The sequence below is a fragment of the Dromaius novaehollandiae genome, chromosome 17, assembly GCF_036370855.1.
Source record: "Dromaius novaehollandiae isolate bDroNov1 chromosome 17, bDroNov1.hap1, whole genome shotgun sequence".
Taxonomy (NCBI): domain Eukaryota; kingdom Metazoa; phylum Chordata; class Aves; order Casuariiformes; family Dromaiidae; genus Dromaius; species Dromaius novaehollandiae.
The window spans coordinates 2596293-2612437 of record NC_088114.1 but is presented as its reverse complement, the minus strand read 5'-3'; positions in this window follow the sequence as shown (position 1 = coordinate 2612437).

Below are 16145 nucleotides of genomic sequence, written 5' to 3'. Positions count from 1 at the left end.
CGCGAAGCAGGGCACCCGGCGTGCTGCAAACCCCGAGGTGTCTTGTCTTCGCAGGGGCCTCCAGCAAAACCAGAGACGGGCCTCGACCCTCGCTGTGCTTGCCGTGGGACGGAGGTGGCTCTGGGGACCCAGTGCCGCGATGGTGCAGCTTCAGCCACGACGTGGCTGCGTTTCCGAAGGATGGAAGGAGGGAGGAAGGGAGGTCCGCGGGCCCCCGGCAGTACGCACGCTTGTGCGTGTTTAACATTAGCTCCGTGAGGATAAAGAGCACGTGGAGATTAAAAATAGCAGCAGCATTTAGTATCCCCCGAGTTTTGGCTGAGCGCAGCAAAGCATAAATAGCCAGGAGGGTATTGGAGGAGGCTGTGCCAGAGAAGGGGCAAAACCCTCCTGTGCGCTTTCCCGGCTGCTTGGGGAAAGGTTTCCCGTCCCTGCGAGCGTGCTCGGCCTGCTCAGTGTTAGTGATGACCCTGCGTCCCAGCACCAAAGCAGAGGCCCGACCTCGAGGGCTGCCGGCCAGGCTGGGGTCGCGCCTGGCTGCGGGAGAGCATCCGTCTATGCTGCGGCAAGCCTGGCTTTTCACGTATTTATCAAGTCAAAACCTCAGCGGGTTCCCGGGTAGCCCTGAGCTCCACAAAGCCTCGAGCAGACCGTGGGTGAAAGGAGGCAACGCGCGTGTCCTGCCACGAGCTGCGGGGATTACGAGCACAACCCAAAAGCCTGAAGACAGCAAAAATCTATGCGTTGGGCCGGGATTTGTTCAGAAGCCTAATTACGTGGAGGGGTCGGGGAGTCTGATGTGGGGGGGCAGAGCGTTTCTCCAGCATGGCATGTGGTTTTAGGAGCAGTCCTGGTGGGCTGCCCCCTTCGCAGGCTGCCCACAGACTCCGGAGCAGCCGGCGTGACCGGGGAGAGAGCTTTCCCTGCGGGGCTGTGGATTTTATCCGGCTCCCGTTCCCCTCCCAGCGCTGGGCAGAACACTTGCTGTGATGGGGAATGCTGGCAAACGGGGCTGTGCTCGGAGGCTGGCGTCTTCTCCCTTTCCAGGCACTTTAATAGCATTAGGCTGACAAAAATTGTTTTAAAAGCCACTCTTCCCAGCTGCAGCATTTCCATCTCCATCAAGTTGGAGTGACGTTAGCCCAGCACTTAAGCAATTTGGTGAATTAGCAGTTTAGGCTGGGCCCTGGCAGATGCTTGTCTAGATTGATTTTCGACCCTTCCGTGCCATCTATCGTGGATGCATCCCAATAAATCCTTGCGGACAGCTGTGATTGGTGCTAGCAGCTTTGGGGCTTGGCAGTGCAGCCCATATGGAGATGCCACCAAGGCCGCCTTGAGTTTCATGATTGCCACTTGAAATGTCACAGCAGGGACACAAGACAGGTCCTTCTCCTCCGGGAAGGAGCAGGTTTTGGCAGCTGGGGCTGAAGACGGGTTTGTTCAGTGCGGGGTTGGTCCCGCTCTGGTCGCGGAAGTTGGTTCTGGGTCCAGTGCAGCAGTCCCAGACGCAGGCCCGGCCCCAGGTGATGCGAGCTCGGGGCTGGGTGCTGGTGTCCGAACGGGGCGGTTTCCAGGAGTCCGCTGCTTCGGGCAGTGCTGGTAATACGTCTTCCTTTCTGTAGGTCAGCTCAGGAGTGGACAAGACACAGGACCTCTCAGAGCCTCTCCCAGACTCGGAGGGGACAGAAGCTCTCCAGACACCGAGGGACAAGACCCGGGACAGGGTGGAAACTCGTAGCACCGCTTTAGCTTACCGAAAGGTCAGTTTTTGCCTGGTGGGGAACACAGTAACCTAAAAATGCACTTTTTAAAAATGCCAATGAATGTGTGAAATGAGCTGAGGTATGGAGCAAGGAAGATGTGTCCCAAGGGTGACTTTTTAAGCATCAGCGTCGAAAGGAATGTTTTTAAATGCAGCAATTTATTTATGTGTTTTCCCCCCCAGATTTTTATTTGTTTATTTTAGACAGACACTTTCCAGGGTGAGGTGCAACTGTTGCTCTGGGTCTGTTACTGCCAAGGTCACCAGAGCAGCATCTGGCTGGCAGTTCTGGCGTTTCCCCTGTGTAATGCTGGTGCCATGAACCAGGTCAGAAGATAGAGACCCCGATGTTTGCCTGCCCTGTCTGGGGCAGGGGTGAGCTGGACCCTGAGCTGCGGCTGAGCTTGTGCCTGTTTCCAGGCGTGGGTCAGGAGAAGGCTCTTGACCTGGCATGTTCAATCGAAGAAGTGCCTCTCAAAAAGCAGTATGCAGGGAGGCCAGATAGAGAGGCCAAAGCTAATTGGGTTTTAAGCGATTAAAAGCCAGGATCTTAAAAATGGACTAGGGCTGAGTGCAGCCGGGGGTGGTACATCCCTCCTGGGGTGGGAAGGCAGGGCACGGCACTGAGAGCTCGCTCGAGGAAAAGCACCGGGTTTTACCCTGCCGACGCAGCCGGCTTCAGCCGCACACTCAGCCTAGCATGTCCTGCTCCGACACGCGACCGCCCGCTCGCGAGTCCTTGCTCGCTCCGTCAGCAGACGGGCCTTTCCTGAGCTGCATAATTCAGTGCCGCGCCGCAGCTCCCGGTCCCACCGAGCACGCAGCGCTGCCGGAGAATGCCAACGAGCCAGCGCTGCAGAGCAGCAACAGCCAGCTGCAGTTTGGGGCCAGAAAGCTGGAAATATGGATTCCTCCTATTCACCCAACTGATGCCACCCGAACCGCTTGGGCACATCCCCTTTCCAGAAGAAGAAAGCTGCATTTTGAAACTTTGGGAGCCAAGCTGCAGGGCTCGGGACATGGTGCCGGCGCAGTAAATCTGCCTCCCCGCGAGGTCTCTGGGAAGATGCTATTCATGTCGTGACCTTGGGGACACAAGCAAGGAGGTGAGGCTGTTTCAAGACAAGGAGCGCCCAGCAGGGCTGCCGGGCAGGAAGACCTGGTCCCACGGTCCCTTCTGCCTCCTGTTGCTCTCCCACAGCTTCTCCCAGGCTTTGGCTCTGACATCTCTTCGGGGCAGCCTTCGTCCCTCCCCGTGCTGCTCAGGACAGGGGACAGCAGCCGTGTCCCACGGGATGGACACCGACACGTGTGCACATCACAGAAGCCGGCCAGGTTTATCGATTCAAGGTCACCCCGCGCAGTGTCTCAGCCAGCAAACGCGGGATTCACATGCCACCTCCTGTGCACGGGACAAGCACGGGCCCGTGCACGGTGCATGACCTGCCTCGTGTCCCCCTCTCTCAGGGACACTGCGTGCCAGGCTGGGAGCTGGGGCCGCTCACCGGGGACACCCAGGGCAGGGGGCCCAGCCGACAGGGACGGCGGGGTGCCTGGGAGCATCCGTGCTGGGGGGACGCTGCTGGCACCGCGCGACGCACGGACACGGGCAGGACATCACGCTTGGCTTCGGCACGGGCAGGTCTGCCCTCGGGGAGGCTCCGGTCGTGGGAGAGTCGACGGATCTGTTCCACAGCCTGGGAAGAAGGAGCACGGGGGCTGTGTCTGATGAAAAGCGGCTTCATGCCCCCCGTTTTGCAGTGCCCCCCTTTTTGCAGGGTTGGGGTGGAGGGGTCACAAGCTCCCGTTGTCAGCTCCAGGAGTCCCTGCAGCTTTGAACAAAACCAGTCGCTTCTGAGACAGATGAATAAGTTGTGTGTCAGAATTAAATGCAGAATAACAGCCTGGAATGGAAGGAGACAGAAATCATCCGTATTCTTTAGGGGCCTCTTCCCGCACTGCTGCGAAGTGGAGCAGGAGCAGGGAGCGGGGTCCCCAGCAGAGCCGGGAACGTTTCACGTCAGAGGTTGTCAGACGGGAGTTGAACACTGATGAACACCCTCTGATGAGGGCAGCTGTGCCTCCTGCACATCGCGTCATCCGCGGGCTCTGCGCGCGGGCACTGATTGATCTGTCAACATTAATGCTCCATTTTCTGGATTAACCAGGCTGTGTATGAAATAATTTACTGAGAATCATTAACCTAATGATAGAGGCTTTCTATAAACTGCTTAGCCTGGCTGTGGGGAAAATGGGCTTAATGGCTCTGGAGAAACCCACACACAAAAAATCCCGCTCGGCTCGTGGAGGGCACCGCTTTTAGCCTCACTGGGGGCTTCTGCAGGCGGCCACGCAGGGGATGAGGCTTCGTCCAGCTCCCTGGGAAAGGCTGAGGCTCGCTCGTCCGCTGAGCCGTTACCAGGAACTTGTACTTGACATCTTTCAGCCTCATCCTGTTGCTTTGTCATCGGGACTGGAGAAAGGAGAGAAGTGGAAATGAGGCAAGAGCAAAAATACAGCCTGTCTTTGCACCAGAAGCCTGCTAAGCTGTAGGATTCGTGGATGAAACTCCAGGACCATATCCCAGCGCTGCTCCCGGGCCTCCGTGGCTCTAAAGGGATTATCTACCCCCAGGAGTTCTGCAGTAACAGCCAGTCTCCAATCGCTCCCATCTGTGGATAGTCCGTGTGTTAAGACGGTCTCTGCCAGCACATCATTACCTCTTAACAAGCAATAAAACGTGCATGTTTCTCTGCAGACAGCAGAGAGACGGGGTTGCAAGTCCTGTTATGGATCTCCTCCAGGCCCCCGCGGAGCCAGGGCAGTGCCTCAGCGAGGGCTCAGGGAGGATCCCAGCTGGTTGCTGCAAGCACAGGGCAAAATACAATGAACACATGAAGATCCTGGCGGGAAACGTCCCGGAGGTCCGAGCAGGCAGGAGCTCTGCAAAGGAAAAACACCAAGGTAGCAGCTTGAAGATGATCCTCAAAGGGGGTTTTATTATGCCCAAACATAGACATTTGCCAAATGCTAAACTAAAAAACAGCTTCAGGACTGCAAATACTGGAGAAGGCTTTCTGCCAAAGAAAATATGGAAGTTTTCTTTTGACAGAGCTGGAATATTTTCACAAAAGTATTTCCTCTTGGCCTGAGAGCAAGATTTGCTTGCAAATTGATTGGAGCAGTCACAAGAAGACTGAGTTGCCCTCAAAATCAGAGCCGGGGCAGGGGGCAGCCGAATTGCTGCAGGTTGCCTGCTGTTTTGCTCTCTCCCTTTGCCCTGTTCTCGTTGCTCTGTTCGCTACCCGTGTGTCGGGACGCGGCCGAGCTGCGCGGTCCCTTGCTGCCTCCGTGGCTCTGCAGGGCGGCGAGGCAGGCGAGAGCCCCGCCGTCGTGAACCCGCGCCGAGGGGCAGCGGCGGAGCTTCAGGGGCTGCGGCGATGCTTTCCCAGCTGCTCCTTCCTTTCCAGGCTGGCTCATCCATCTCCTGCTTCTCCAAAGACCAGATGCCCTGATATTTTCCAAGGAGATGGCAGCTTTTCACGGAGCCAGGCAGAGGTTCCTGGAGCGAGCAGAGAAGGCAGGCGGATAAATCGCCCGGCACCCGCCCCGTGTAGAGGAGCTTGCAGGACCACAGTCGCCGTGCCGCTGCAGGCATGCGGCGAGGACCTGGAGGAGCAACGAGTTCCTCCTGGACTCAAATTAATCAGCTTTGCTGTGGCTGGAGGGCAAGAAGGTATTTAGACCTTTCCCAAGGGAGGTCTTGGAGTTGCTGCTATATGGAGGCACTGAAGCTGGAGCGACTGCGTGTTTCCCCTTCCAAGTCTGCGCGAAGGTCGGCGCAGGACTCCTGGGTCCCCTTGCAGGCTCCAGCCTTCCCCAGCCTCAATACCCCGTGCAAGGCGTGCAGCGATGGGAGCTTCGGTCTCCCAGACCTAGGGGAACGTCTCCTCCTTCCTAGGCCAACCGCCGAGCCGAGGAGCAGCTCCCGCCTGCCCCAGCAGCCGCTCGGGGCAGGAACGGCGTGGGAAGAAGCCGCCCTGGTCCCTGCCACAACCTCTTTATCGCTGCTCTGCGAGAGCCCTTCCCAGCCGCTCGGCAGTGACTGATCGCCCCGTGCCTCCCAGGTAGGAAGCAGCCTGATTTAAGCAGACGCCCTTTGCACGTCGCACCGTTTGGTTGGGAAGTGCAGACGAGGCAATTTGCTCAATGGCTCTTTTGGTGTTGGAGGAGGTCAATGATGAATCATTTCTGCGCTTTATGATGGTCTATAATAAGGCAACACATCTGCTTATTTTATGGGAGTTGTAATCTGCGGAAGGGATCCTGATTAGGCCGGTCAGCCGTGATTTACCTGGGTGACAGGATTTATTTGTGCCTCTCGTTGCTCAGACTGCATTCACCCTGGGGACGAGTCCCAGCCGGCAGCCGTGGGAGCAAGGAGCAAGTCCGACACCATGGGTGCCAGCCCCTGCCACCCACCCTGCCGCACGCCGGGGCCGAGGGGCAGCCTGGGGCTCATCCCCACTCCCTTTTCCTGCGTAAACTGACCCAAAAGCAGGGCCATGACGACATCCTTAACGACATTACGGGCAGGGCTGAAGCGGGCGCGAGTGGAGGTGTGCACCAACCTCTGCTGTTGCGTATGCCATCGACACTGCACTGGGTGGGTTTTTTCCTCCTTTCTATTAAACCTGTCTCATGATGACAAGATCAGACTAATTTAGGCCTAATCATGCTAAGCGTGCTTTAGAGAAAAGGCGTCAGAAGCGCTGCTTGGAAGGATGGGATAGCTGGGAGGATGCAGGTGTTAGTTACAAGGCAGAAAAGGAAGGAAAGTCTGGCAGATCCCGGCAGAATCCACAGCCCACCCAGTCGCTCGGTGCCGTCCTGCACCCCGTCTTGCAGACCCTCTCCGCAGTGGCAGCCGGGATAAGAGGCTCCGGGTACACCGTGACGATCCTTGCTCCTGCCCTCCTTCTGCCCTGCGTTGGGTTAAAAAACAACCCAAGAGGGCCATAAGAAGAAAGCCTCCCGCGGCGGGCGGTGCTGCACGGTGCGGCGGATACCGCCTGCATCCCAGCTGCGACGGCGACGTCCCGCGCGGCAGCATCCGCCGCCCGCGCCTGGTCCCCAGCAGAGATACGTGAGCCGCGTCCCCGAGGCGCCGCGTGCACCCTGAGCTCGCGCCTGTGCTTTTAGCAAAACCAGAACCGTCCCCTCGGGTGAAGCCCGTCTGCCTCGTCCAGTCCCGCGGGGTTGCGAGATGGCAGAGCCGGAAAGGTCACCTCGTGCTGCACCGGCGCCGCGGCAGCCAGGGCCCTGCTCCGGGAGGCCGCTTGTGTCTCAAAAGCAACATTTTCTGGGAAACGGCGACATTTCAGAAATCTGCTTTCTTTTGGATTTGCAGTAAAAACGCATAAAAACTCTCCGGTGAAAGAGATGCCGGAAGATGTTTGCTCAGAGCCGTCCACCACGGCAGGAGCTACACGAGGTGCTCCCAGAGCAAAGCTGCCTGCAGCAGGCACCGGCGGGGCTGGCGAGATCCCCAGGGACGTCCCCAAGGCAGCTCCGGCAGCGGCACCAGGGCGCCCGGCTCTGGGATCCCCCAGTAAGTCACGGACGCTGGTGAGGCTGGTTTCCAGCGGAGACCTCATCTTGCAGAAACCGCCTGTGCTCTGCTGGAAGGAGCAGAGCTGCGTCCTCCGTGCATCCCTGCCGGGGATCAGCATCCGTCCCCTCTCCACTTCGGCTGGAAATCTGCACCGTTCCAGCTCCTTACCTCATTGTTGCAGCGGGGCGCTGAATCCCGACCACGATTCGGGCATCCCTCCTCCAGCCCTCGCCCAAAAGAGATTTGGTAAATGCAGCCGCAGCCCAGCTCTCGCTTAGGGACCAGAAATGAGCCATCCACCCGTCGCGGAAACGGCAGAGTGATGGTTCCTCCCCAGCTGCAATCTGCACCACGGCTTTGCATGGTGGGACGCGTTTCCACAGCCACGGCCGCCTGGGAGGACAGCGGCATCCGGGCTCTGGGTGCCCACGCGGCCGGGCTGGAGCCGGGGAACCCCCCGGGTGCTGGCAGTCCCGCCTGGGTCCTTTGCACCTGCAAGGAGACACGAGCAGATGCAGGACCTCAGCAATCATCTTCCAGAAGCCCCAGCCGTGACCCACCATCTGCTTTCCATCACCGTTTGCACTAATCGCTCGTTGCTCAAATTAGTGTCAGGGCTGGTTCGGGGAGGATGCAAACGCCCTCGGCTCTCTTTGCACGTCGCAGGGGCACCCGGGGGACCGGAGAGGGCCTGGGCCCCCTCCCCCTGCCCAAAGCCAAGGCTGCCGTGCCGCACGGGGCTGGTGTCCCCTCGGTGTCCCCCGCGCTGCCGGTCGCGGCTCTCCCCCGCCTGCTGCAGCCGCAGCGTGTTCTCGCAGGGCTGCAGGAAGCGCAGCGATGCCAGGAGGAATTAAAATAACTCCGTTGTATGAATCAGCACCAGGCAGAAGTAAGTTTGGGGAGACGTATTCCCATTTATGTACAAAAATTGTGCCAGACAAGCAGGTTTTGACAAGGAGCTATGAACATGCAGAGGAAGGAGAAATGCTGCTGGCTTTCATGTTTATGTCTTTTTGCAATTTTTATGTCTGAATTGGAATTAACTTCTGAGCTGGAAAAGCACTAACCTCTGATAATTAAGCCCAAAATGCATTGGTCTCAACATTAGGTGTCACCCACACACACGCGTTCAGTCCCCAGCCCTATTATTTTAAATTGATGCAATTATTCATCTCTCAGAGTAATATATTTTTGTTCTCTGGTGCCCAGTAGACCTTAAAGCAGAACAAATGCTTTAATAAAAGCGAGATGGTGCTCCCTGGAAGCCAGAATGTTGTATTATTAAGAATTGCAGCAAGAGGAACAGGTTTGGGAATCTTTAATAAATTATTGCCTAATATTTCTTTCTTGCAACGTATCTATATGATTAGTAAATGTTTTCTGTTCACTGATTAACTTTGTTTATTTCTTAATTAGGTTTAGCATCATCTGTCTTGTGGTTATGGAATAATTGTTTGATTAATGTGCCTGAATTTACATTTTCATTAAGCCCCTGAATCAGTTCTGTACCAATTAGCTGCAACGTAACATGCAGATCTGGGACATTAGGATTACAATTTTAGCCCATTAAGTAATAACTGTAATATTGATTGGTGATAATGGAGCACAGATAGTAAATATGCGCTGGGCTGAGTTACAGCTCCCGGCCGGGCCTCGGTGTTCCCGGGGGACGGTGCTGGTGGGATGGCCAGCCCAAGGCCTGAGGCCAGGGTGAGGGGCACGAGGATCGGAGCCCCTGGCGGCCCGGCCGGGCTCTGCTACCGCTGCTCGTCCCCGGGCAGCCCTGCCTCCGCTCCGCTCCGCCGTCCGGCTCCTGCCTGTCAGCTGACGGTAATTAAGTGGCTTTAATTGATTCTTCCAATTTGGGCTTTCCGCACGAGGACGCTATATTTAGACGCTGTGGTCGGTTTTCGGCGAGGCTGGGAGCTGCTTGCGGCCGGGGCGGCGATGCAGGTCGGAGCTGCCGAAAGTGGCCCGCCGGCTCCCCGGAGGCAGCTGGGACCGCCGCCCCCGATTTAGGACTCTTAATTAGTAATTAGCAAAGACGACGAAATTAGCACTTGCCTTTCAATGGGGACGAGCTGCCTGCAGCAGCCCGGCGCCTTTTCCCGCGGTGGCTCCCCGCCGCGCGGAGGCACTTGGCCTAAAAATCCCCCGGGGGACAGCCACCGGCCCGGGGCCACGGGGATGGGCACAGGCATGGGGATGGGGATGGGATAGGGATGCGGCCAAGTGCCTCCTCTCGAGGGCTGGGGACCAAAGTCACCTCCTCTCTCGCTCCCCGCAGAGCCCCGTCGCGCGGGTCGGCTGCCGGCCCGAGGGAGGCGAAGCGACAGCGTGACCGTGCCAGACACGGCCAGACGTTTGCCCGGAGACGCGCTGCCCCGCGCGGCACGAGGAGGTGAGGGGCTGGGGCTTTGCCGGTGACGCGCCGGTCCCCGAGGACGTGGCCCCGCTGCAGCTTCCAAGCTGGTAACGTGCCGGAGGAGCCAGCACGCTGCTATATTTGCTCTCATCGCAAATGTGCTTTTTTATTCTAGATTCTGCTCCCCAAAACTAGGACACAGCCGTCACACGGGTCTGCTCCAAGGCTGCGGTCACCTCTCGGTGTCAGGCAGGACCGTGGGTGCTGCAGGCCGCTGCCCCCCGGTCCGCGAGCGGGTGTCGGGGCAGGAGAGCGGGTCCAGCCCACGCCGGGTGCTGGAGAGCCCGTGGCTGCCGTCCCGGCGGGCGTCCTGGCTCTCCCGGAGGTTTCTCTCTCCGTATGTACGTCCATATACACAGGTCTCGCCTTCCCTGTGACCGCCGTTCCCAGCAGCCGGAGGGCACTGGTTTGCCTGGGAAAGCAGAGCTGCCAAACGAGCCCCTTCCTTTTTCTCCCCCTCTTTTTTCCTAAACCGGTGATAAATTTCCCGTTACCAGAGGGAGAAGCGGGTGCCGACGACAGCGTGCTCTCGGCTCATCCGTAATGCCTAAACGAGAAAACGTAAACAGCAGCATGAAATAATGGAGGCAGATTATGCGGCGGTGGGAAGCTCCGGCGGTAATGGACACTGAAATATGATTGTCACCGCCTAATAAAAGCTGTTAGGTGAGCTGCTTTGAGCAATTGCCTTATTAAACTGTATCTAAGCGTAGCTGTAGGTTATTCAGCAGCATTATTGACGAGCGCTCTATCGATCCGGCGGAGTGCGGCGCGGCCGGGGAGGCCGCGGAGCCGCGGGTCAGCCGAGCGCCGTGCCTCTGACAGCAGCAAATTAATTGAGTCTCCCGGGCCAGCCCATGGAGCAGCGATAAATCACCCGCGGATCGATGCGCTGCCGGCTGCCGCGCGGGGCTGCTTCGCGGGTCGGGGTGTTTTGCAGCCTTTGCTGCTGCGTGTCGGTCCCTGCACCTCCCTTCGTCCTCCCTTGCTGCAGCGGCCGTGCTCACCGCAGGGGCAACCTCCGCCCGGCGATGCCGGCGGCATCGATCCCGCACCCGGGATGAGCCTGCGCCAGCGTCGCCTGGGAGGAGGGACGGAAACGCACCTTGCGCCGAGGCGAGGTTTCTTGCACCTTTGGGCGTCAGCACGTCTGAGCCTCGCTGCATCCCGGCCTCCGGCGCCCGAATCCCACCGAAAACCCTGCTGGGCTGTGGGGCCGAGGCGTTGGCGCCTGCCCGTGTGCTCTGCGGCGGCTGCGGAGGGAAGGGCTGCGCCTCCCTCGCGGGGGTGAATTTTCTGGGTGCTCCCCACGCCTGTTGCAGCGATAGGGAATGAAGTTACATCCGTGGAAGAGGCTGGTCTCAAATCCTGGCCCACGCCGTGCTGCCGCGACGGCGGTCCGTGCGAGAGCGCGCTCTCCGGCACCAGCAGCTGCGGAGTCGGCGGGAGTTTCCCGAGGGAAAAGGCAGGGCGGTTTTGCAGGGCTGGTGCAGAGGGACTGCAAGCGCCACGGCTGCGGCACGGCGTCGCGGGCAGCACAAGCATCTCTCCGGCAGCTCCCGGGCCTGCGCGGCTGCAGCGCACAAGCGGAGGGGGAAATCCCTGCATCCTGCACAAGCGGAGGGGGAATCCCTGCATCCCGCGCGAGCAGGGGAAACCGAGGCAGGCAGGTCTGCTCAGCAGGTTTCAGGCCCCGAACGGCTTCCCCGGCCTCAGCGCCCCAGCGAGAAGGAGCATCGCTGGTGGCAGCCGGCTGAGCTGGGGTGCGGTACCTCCCCGGGGCACCCAGCACCGTGGCCGGCAGGGCATCGCACCCCCGCGCTCTTGCAGCCCCCCTTCCCTTCCCCGCCTGAACGAGGGGAGCTCAGGGCCGAAACCACAGTCATTCGCGGGACGCTTTTGCAATTCCTGGTGAAAAATGGCTCCTTCACGTTTTTACCAAGTGGAATTTCACTGGCTGTTAATTCGCAATGTACCGTAGGCCTCCACCACGCCGGAGAACGGCTGAAATATTCATTCTCCTTAATACGGGAGCAAGTGGACCTCGACTTTATGGGCTTTATTCTCCCTTCGCCGCGTGGCCATTAACTGGAATTATCCGCAGGAGTCTCCCAGGCGTCGTTGGGAGGAGGGCGGCCCTCGCCGAGCTCTGCGGCGGGGTCCGCTGCTCCCAGCCAAGCACCGAGGAATAATAATAATAATAAAAAAAATACGCTGCCCGCCTTCCAGATCAGGGGAATGGGCCCGGCCACGGCCGTGGCGCCCAGCGGCGAGAGGTGCCAAGGCAGCTTTGGCGAGGGACCGGCTCCGGGCAACGTCCCCCCGCTCCGGTGCACGCTTTGCAGCGGCCGCGGGCCGGGGCCGGACTCGTGCAGCCGCCGGGACCCCCCCGCGGGGGTAGCGATGCTCGGCAGGTCTCTCCGCCGTGCACAGCGCCGGCTTTTCATAATTTATTAATCGAGAGATCTGATTTAGGCCCTGCTCCCCCAGGACTTGCTGGCAAATGAGATGTTGTACTTCAGGAGTTTATCCCGGGGACCGAGCAAACAAGCAGAGAAACAGAAACCTCATGAATTTTGTAAAGAGCTTACCAAAATCTTTTTTTTTTGCGTTTTCTTTTTTCCCCCTAAAGCGGAACGGCTAAAAGGGGAAATATCCCCTCGATCTGCATTCCCTGCACTCCTTTTCCCTTTAATCTCTTAATCCTCTTGCTCCCAGCTTTAATCCACACGATTGCCTCTTTCTTGATTTTTTTTTTGCTATTTCCCCCCCGCTCTAAATAATCACAGAACGGTGTCGGCTGCGCACGGCCTGTCCCCGCTTCGGGGCCGGGCGCGCGGGGGGGACAGGACCCGGCGATGCTCGGGGGTCCTCGCTCCGCGTTGCCGCTCCGGCTCGTCCCCGCCAAGGCTGTGACAATGCAGCTGTAGATGACAAAGGAGACGAGAGGCCTCGGCGTCGCCAGCGAAGCTCGTTAGCTTGCAGCGCTTGTTATTTCTGGGCTGCTTCTCTCGCTTTTCTGACCCACATAAATCCCTCGGCCGAAGCGGAGACGGGCGCCCCGAGCGCGAGGTTTGCTGAGTGCCGACTTCCGACGGGCCCCGGCGACCGGCTCGCGCGGGCCCCAGGCGCTGAAACCTGCGGGAAAGCCGCGACTTCAGGGGCTGCTTGGGGACAGGTGCCACCGCCCCTCTGCCCGTAGGGACCAGCGCTCGAGGGCTCAGCAAGGGTGTAAATAGGCAAATGGCTCAAATGAGTCTCCTCGTCCTGCAGGTCTCTGGATGCCACCGGGTTGGTGACCCAGCGCCTGGCACCCGCCGGGACCCCAAAGCCCTGCGTGGCATCGCTGCCTTCCCGCGCCAGCCGCCCGCCCGCGCGGCCCCAGCCTCCATGGCTGCCCGGGGGCTTGTCCTCCCGCGGAATGTGGTGCTGGAGCTTGTCCTCCCATGGGATGCGGTGCTGGAGCTTGTCCTCCCGCGGGATGCGGTGCCAGGGCTTGTCCTCATGCAGGATGCGGTGCCAGGACTTGTCCTCATGCAGGATGCGGTGCCGGGACTTGTCCTCATGCAGGATGCGGTGCTGGGGCTTGTCCTCCCACGGGATGCGGTGCCGGGACTTGTCCTCCTGCGGGATGCAGTGCCGGGACTTGTCCTCCCGTGGGATGCGGTGCCGGGGCTTGTCCTCATGCAGGATGCAGTGCCGGGGCTTGTCCTCCCGCGGGATGCGGTGCCGAGGCTTGTCCTCTTGCAGGATGCGGTGCCAGGACTTGTCCTCATGCAGGATGCGGTGCCGGGACTTGTCCTCATGCAGGATGCGGTGCCGGGGCTTGTCCTCCCGCGGGATGCGGTGCCGAGGCTTGTCCTCTTGCAGGATGCGGTGCCAGGACTTGTCCTCATGCAGGATGCGGTGCCGGGACTTGTCCTCATGCAGGATGCGGTGCCGGGGCTTGTCCTCCCGCGGGATGCGGTGCCGAGGCTTGTCCTCTTGCAGGATGCGGTGCCAGGACTTGTCCTCATGCAGGATGCGGTGCCGGGACTTGTCCTCATGCAGGATGCGGTGCCGGGGCTTGTCCTCCCGCGGGATGCGGTGCCGGGGCTTGTCCTCTTGCAGGATGCGGCCTCCGGCTTCGCGGCTGCCTCCCCGCTCCGGCCTGGCTGCTCGAGGAGCTGGTGGGGGGAGAAAACACTTCAAACTACACTCGCCTCCCCCCCCCGCCCCCCCCCCCCCAGAGTACAGATTTGCTGCTAAAAAGTTGACATTTAGAATCACAAAAGGCCTGAATGCTGCTTCAAAAACAAACTTATTTTTATACATCCAGGCTCATTAGTGGCACGTAGCAAGAAAGCGCCGAGCGCCCCATTTAAATTGTAGATTCTGACCTTTATTCCTAAGATCTTCTCAGACATCCTGTTTACAGCTTTTTTGTGCTGGCACTTCATAATCCTCAAAATGAGATTTTATGCAGCCTTTTCTACTATTATAATGCGCTGCATCCTCTTTTCCCCCCTGACGAGCCCTCCTGAGACAACCCGGTAAGTAGAAGTTTTTGAGAAGACCCGTGTGCGAACGCTGCAGCCAGCCGCCTCGCAGCAGGCAGAGGGACGGACACTGCCATTCGGGGTCACATCACTGGCATCATGTTCAATAAATTGCATCAAATATATTTGATGTTTCTGGACTGACTTTCCAGATCAGGAGGTTCCCCGGTTGCTCCCAGCACAGGCCTAGCCCAGAAAAAGCAAAATCATACATTCGCTGGAAATTATATTTGCAAGTGCTATTTTCGATCGATGACTCCGAATTTTCCCACACACCAGTCAAAATGGCTGGGAGCGGCCAGTCCGTCGGAGCCGGCCAAATTCTCATTTCTCTGGTTCGTGCGTGCTGCAAACGCCCAGCATGTGTTAAACAGATCCCCTCGCCGCTGCCCCGCGCTCCCGCCGTGAACGCAGCCGCCGCCGCGCGCTCACTGACGGTGCCAAAGGGGGTTGGAAGAGAAGACAGGGAGATGCTTGCAGGAAGCAAACTTCCTCTTAAACGGTGACCATCCGGGCGGGGAAATGCCCTGTGCATCCGTTTGTGTTGCTGGCCCCGGCGAGACCGCGGCGCGGCACCGGCCGGGGAGGGGGGGACGGCTGCGGGGCGTTTGCACGGCCGAGTCGGAGAAACCTTCGAGTACCGGGAAGATAAAAATAGAGCAAACACCTCCTCGGTTCTCAGCCTCGAGTGCAGCCAACGCTTTCCTCGCCCGGTTTCCTATGGAAACCAGCCCGGCGCGGCTGGCGGGCTGCGTGCGGGTCCGTCTGCGCCCCCGCCTCGGGGGCTCGGCAGCTCCCACGGCGGCGGAGCGGCAAGCGCGTGCAGCTGGCCACATCTGGATTTATTTCCCTCCCTCCGGCCTAGCAGCGCGGATGGTGCAGAGGGAGGAACCGGCTGCCCGCAGAGACCGGCCGGTGCAGCCCACCGCAGCGGGGCAAGGCTCAGCCCGGTGCACGGCAGGGACCGGCGTTGTCCCCGCGGCACCGCGGCGTTGTCCCCACGGCACCGGCGCTGGCAACGCCACCGGGAACGGGTTTCCCTGCGGAAACCCTGAGCGGCCCGGAGAAAACCCCACCCCACCGGCAATTTTTAGAGTTGCCAATAGAGGGGGGAAAAACCCCTCTCGCCTCCATCACTCCAAAAATCCTAATTTTTCCTGCTCCCAGGGCCCTGAAGTTTTCAAGCTCGTTTATTTTTTTTAATTGATCCAGGCACGAATAGGGGAGCGAACGGTTCCCTTCGCTGCCGCCGCGGCTGCACGCACCTTCTCTAGGCGCAAGCCCAGCAGCGCGCGAGCCAGCGCGTCCGCCAAGGGTCGAGGCGTGCAACGCCGGGGCGACGCGGGGCCGTGGGGGCTGCGCCGGCCGTGGGGTCTGTGGGGCAGCGCTGGGGCTGGGCCCGTCTCGGGGCGCAGCGAGGCTGGGAACGGGGCCCTGGGACACGCCAGTCCCCCCACGCGCGGTTCGGGGGCACGGCGAGGCCGGGGAAGGGGCCGGGGCCGTCTCCCCAGCGGGGCTGGGGCACGCAGAGAGGCCGGGGAGCAGCCCTGGCATCGGCATCGCCCCCCGCTCCGTGGGGCTCGGGGCCCCGCAATGCGGGGGTGCCTCCCGCAGCACCCCGGGGACGGGGCTTTTCGGCAGCCCCTTTCCGACAGCTGCAAAAGCAGCATTTCCAACGGGAAAAAAAAAAGAAAAGAAAAGGGAAACGACGCGGGGAGGCCTGGACGCGGCGCGGGCGCGGGCGGCAGCGCAGGGGTTAAGCGCAGGCAGCGCTGCGGCCGCGGGAGCAGCGCGGAGCCGCCG